The 5,715-nt window shown below is 36.5% G+C and overlaps 1 long non-coding RNA gene across 1 annotated transcript; it reads right to left on the reverse strand.

The window, feature by feature from the left end:
• Window positions 1–3,025: 3,025 nt before the first annotated feature.
• On the reverse strand, window positions 3,026–4,083 carry LOC104090187 (uncharacterized). Its single transcript, XR_011415628.1, has 2 exons — window positions 3,755–4,083; window positions 3,026–3,513 (listed from the first exon to the last, which is right to left on the reverse strand). It is a non-coding gene; the product is annotated as an uncharacterized lncRNA (long non-coding RNA).
• Window positions 4,084–5,715: the final 1,632 nt, after the last annotated feature.

A 5,715-nucleotide genomic window follows, 5' to 3' on the forward strand; every position in this document is an offset into this window, starting at 1 on the left:
TCGTTACAGACATCTACTTCCTTTGGACCAGACTTTCTGACATTTTTGTTGCAAAATGAGCCTCAAACGTTTAAAGAAGAAATATCTTCCTCGGAAGCACAATATTGGAAAGAGGCAATCAATAGTGAGATAAAATCCATATTAAGTAATCATACATGGAAATTGGTTGATCTTCCTCCAGGAAATAAACCTTTGGATTCTAAATGGATTTTCAAAAGGAAAATAAAAGTTGATGGTACTATTGACAAATATAAGGCAAGATTAGTTGTAAAAAGGTTTAGACAATGAGAAGGTATTGATTATTTTGATACATACTCTCCGGTAATAAGGATTATATCTATTCGGGTGTTAATAGTGTTAGCCGCCGTGTATGGTCTTGAAATCCATCAGAGGGATGTGAAGACAGCCTTCTTGAATGGAGATTTGGAGGAAAAAATTTATATGGAGCAACCTGAAGGGTTCATGGTTCCCGAAAAAGAAAAGAAGGTGTACCGACTTGTTAAGTCACTTTACGGTTTGAAGCAAGCACCCAAACAATGGCATGCGAAATTTGACCAAACAATGTTGGCAAATGGATTTAAGATTAATGAGTGTGATAAATAAGTTTACATTATAAAAACTCCAAATCATATAGTCATTGCATGTTTATATGTTGATGATATGTTAATAATGAGCAAAGACATTGCGGATATAAATGCTACTAAGCGTATGCTTGCTAGCAAGTTTGATATGAAAGACTTAGAAGTTGCTAATTTAATTCTACGAATTAAAATCCATAGGAATCCTCAAGGACTGGCATTGTCTCAATCTCATTACATTAAAATGGTACTGGAAAAACTCAAGTATTTGGATTTCAAAGTCGCAAAGACCCCGATTGATGTAAATGTAGCTCTTACAAAGAATCTAGGTCAAAGCAAATCTCAATTGGATTATGTTCGAGTGTTGGGAAGTTTAATGTATATCATGAATTATACACGATCTGATATAGCTTGTGCAGTAAGTAAACTGAGTCGTTACACAAGTAATCCCAACCAAACTCATTGGATGGCAATGAAACGAGTTTTGGGATATCTAAAACATACCCACGATTATGCTTTGCATTACAGTAAGTATCATGCGGTACTTGAAGGATATAGTGATGCAAATTGGATAATTGGGTCATCAGAAACAAAGTCTACAAGTGGATATATTTTTACAATTAGTGGAGGAGCAGTTTCTTGGAAATCAACCAAACAAACATGCATCGCTCGCTCTATAATGGAGTCTGCATTTATACCTTTAGATAAGGCTGGAGAAGAAGTTGAATGGCTCCGAAATTTCTTGGAAGATATTTCGTTTTGGCCCGAAACATTGGCTCATATATATACACATTGCGATAGTCAAGCGGCAATAGGAAGGGTTGGAAGCGTTATGTATAACGAAAAATCTCGTCACACACAACGAAGACATAATGCCGTTAGACAACTACTCTCTAGTGGAATTATCACAATTGACTACGTAAAGTCAAAAGCTAATGTGTCGGATCCACTTACAAAAGGACTAAATAGAGAGGCGGATGATAAATCATCAAAGGGAATGGGACTATGGCCGAGGACAAGTCACTGTGGCAGTAACTCTACCTAGAAGACTAGAGATCCCAAGATCTAGGTTCAAGGAGATCAAACAAAGTCATTAGTGATAGTTCAATATTGTCAAATAAAATTTTGGTTTATTTTCGTGATAAGACAATGTTCAGTACCAAGGATAAAGCGTTAAGGCTTTTAAATAGTTTCTAAGTTTGATACGGAGTATATCAAATAGTGTATCTATGGGATAACACGTTTAGGAATCACCTATATAAGTGTGAAGTGTAATCCGCTTCAAGGAAAATTCTGTAAGGCCAGTTCTTTATGCACTTATGAACTAGGCGGTGTTCATGGCTGAAACGAACACAACAATGAGAACCAAAAGCGGTTAAAGGGTTGATTGTGTGACTTATGGCTGTCTAGGTATACACCAAAGTTCGAGGGTTCAAATATATCAAATCTACCGATTGACCGAGTATATCCGACATAAGTTCACTATGAAAAGTTCAAAGGGAAACCTACTTATCCAGATGCAATTAATCTTTGCTTGTAAATCACACAGTTTTTCATGCATGCATATTTTAGTTAGCCATTACCCATTAATGTGGGAGATTGTTGGGTTTTTATATAATAAAAGGCGTGAATGGAAAATGGAGGGAATAGATTTGGAGGGAAACGAAAAGTTTGAAGTTGTTTCCTTTGCTAATGCACTTTGTCCCTCATCGAAAAAAGGAAAGAAAATCTTTGTGTTTATATAGAGAAGCACATTTTCTAGCTCTTAAAGAGTTGAGAAGAAGTGGTGCCTCGCGCCGTCGTTGTTGTCGCTCGCTCGGCTTCGACTTCGGCTTCGGTCAATTGATTGATTGATAATTTTTTGGACCAAATTAATTTCCCGTTTTCTGTTATTTTTTCCTAATATTTTCGCGGATAATTTCCTAATGCCTAACGGTCGTTTTTGAAATTAAAAGTCACGACCAAATATAAATGTTTTCTGCCAAAACAGTACCTCATGTGAACAGGTACTTTCGCACCTATTCAACCCAGACTGTTTGGCTATAAATTTAGAGGTTTGGTCTCACTTTCAGACCATCAAAATTTGCATATTCTCCCCTCTCTCTTCTGCATTTCTGCACTGTTTTTTCCAAAGCAAAAACGTAAGCATCAGTGTGGTTTACTGTCGTTTGTTGAGTTCGACGAAATTCTGTAATTTTCATTACCGGTATTACAGAATAGTTATTCCGTTCTATCCTGGGAGGAATTAATCCAACAACCTTGGGCAACAGTAAGGGGATTAAATTTCTTAAGGAAATACAGTTTTCTATTAGGCTCGGAACGTTATTCATCTAATTATATTTCTGTCTTTTGTTTCTGATTTTATTTTGCAGAAATTATATTTTCGAATACAGATACTAACAGTATTAACGTTATCAATATTTATCTTTTTTAAAAAGACACTCAAATTCCAAGCTCAAACATATGAAAGACCTTGTCAAAAGTATTATCGCTACAGATATATCTCATCATAGCGCCTCTTTAATCAAAACTCAATCACAATAAAATTAAAAATGAAATTCCAAAATCTACCAAGTGTAACACTCGTTATTTTGTTCCAAACAAAACTACTGTATTTTGTCGGCATTCTCCGACAAGTTCCAAGCAACAGCCTTGAAGATCTCATTGTCAACTTAGAAAGGCCAACGTTTGAGTGGCATCACAACAAACTTCATTGTCCCATTGTTGCAATGGATACCCTCATGCTCTCCACAAGCAAAATAATAAGGCTGCTTTTTCTTCAGCACGAACTCGAATCCTTCACCTGCACCCTGGTTCGGATTTGCTATTCTCTTAGCCCTTCTGAAGTCGCACTTGATAAAGCTCCAGTAGTTTGGTAACAAGTATACACTGTGTGGAAATCCACCATTTGGGTTTGGCGGATCATACTTGAAAACTGCACGATGTAAGTAGAGACGAATTCAGAATTTTAAATTAATGAGCAATGAATTATGGCCGCTATTACTTTTATAGACGGTGTCAATTTAGTACAAATATCATGTGCATACCTATATAAATTTGAGTTTAGTTTCTATATACTAACAATCTAAAATAATTTTGCCACTATCATGTCACCTAAATAATATGTTTGAAATGTGAAAATAGAAATTTTAATTTTTAAATAGAAGAAGACGTACCTAATGTGTCATTGACAAAGAAAGGGCCATTCTTGCGAGCCCAATCCATGTAGTCGAAGCCGTAATGCCAATTTTCGGAACCACCAACAATGAATTTATTTGAGGTTTGAGTAGCATTTGGGTGATTATTACCATAGGGGCAATTGGTTTTATTCCAGTTTCCCGGACCCCAAGTGTAGTTAAAGTTGGCCAAACAAATGCCAAACATGAAATAGAACACTACAAGTAACAAAATTGCTTCTGCATTTGCCAAAGCCATTTTTTCAAGAATAATTAGTTCGCTGACGCTGTTTTGATTTGCCAAATCAGAGAAGAGAAATGAAATTGATGGTGTTGATGAAAGAGCCAAATGAATGGGCTCTATATATAGGAAGGCAAGTACAAAATTATGAGTAATTAGGAAATGAGATAGCCGAAAATGAGTCAAAATTTTCTTGAAGTTGGTTGGTGAGACAGGAAAATTAGTGCAAAAAGCGGTTCGTTGTCTTTTTAATATTCTCTTTTTTCTAAGTTTGACTTGGTAAATGTAATTAACGGAGTATATCTGCAGTCAACCACCGAAAAGCCATTTTTGCAAATGAACTTTATAGAATTTCAAAATGGCTACTGACCTAAACCGAGTTTCTTAGACACTTTAGTGTTTAGACTAATTAACACATGTACTAGTCACTTCTACACGTTAGATATTCCAAGGGTTCATGTATTTATGCATGTATTAAACCTGTTTTATAGGTTTCGGGGAGATAACCTAGCTAGTTTTCGTATTTGGAGATTCGTACTTTTTTTGGTTGAGGTTTGCACATTAAGTTTCGAGTTTCTCTCGGGCATTAGCGAATTTATTCACAATCCATTATATGGTGGGATCGGAACACATTGATTCTCCTCGTTCAAGCCATCTTCAGTGACACTAAGACATCAATATAACACGAACATTAAGAAGAAATTTAGACTTTTCCACTTGCATGGCTATTTTTTCAAATGGGATCCTCATTTATGCCTTTTTTCGCCTTATAATGGAATTCACGGCTAGGTCACTTGGCAAGCTCTCTGCCATCCACAATTGAGGCAGAGAGTTCTGTTATTCCCGCCAATATTGCTATATTTATAAATAATAATTCTGCAAAATATAAGTTATCGTAATAAAACAGTAATTAATTCGAGCCCACTGAATTCACAGTGTTTCCTTAAGGAATTTAATCCCCTCCTAGTACCCAAGGTAATGGATTATTTCCTCCCAGGATAGAACGAATCATACACTGGTGTAGCGGTACTTCAAACCCCAGTGTTTCAGCGAACACAAAGTTCGGTAGCAAATCACACTTACAGTTGCTTTGTTTGAAGTTAAAACAATGCAGAACGAGGAGTAGAAACTCAGAAAATCGTATGAAAATGCTGAGAGGAAGGAGTGCAATGTATAGCCAAATCTGTTGAGCGATTTCAGTTTGTGTCTTGTGTGTTGTGTGTGTCTTTCTTCAACAGCTACTGCACATATATATAGCAGCCAGTGTTGAAGAAGAACAATCGTCCACCCTCCATGGTAGAGCAAGCATTAGCTTATTTGTGGAGCAAGCACAATCATGATGGGAAGAGCATTAGGCGACTGCCTTGTGGTCAATACACGGATTGAAAAATATTCGTTAAAAATACGGATAATCTTACGTTAATATCTACTATTAACAAATAAATTTGGTCCAAAAAATTAATCAATCAATCGATCATTTGACCAAATCCGAATCCGAATCCGAAGCCGAAGCCGAATCCGAAGCCGAAGCCGAAGCCGTAGCCATAGCCGTAGCCGAGCCGAGCGAGCGACGACGATGATGGCGCGAGGCTTGCTTTCTTCTTAACTCTTTAAGAGCTACAAGAAGAGCAATTATATATATACCTACTAAAAATCTTTTCCTCTTCCAATATGGGACAATGTCTCATTATCAAGAGGGGAAAACTTAAAATTTTACTCA

Source organism: Nicotiana tomentosiformis, chromosome 1 (genome assembly GCF_000390325.3).
Source record: "Nicotiana tomentosiformis chromosome 1, ASM39032v3, whole genome shotgun sequence".
Taxonomy (NCBI): Eukaryota; Viridiplantae; Streptophyta; class Magnoliopsida; order Solanales; family Solanaceae; genus Nicotiana; species Nicotiana tomentosiformis.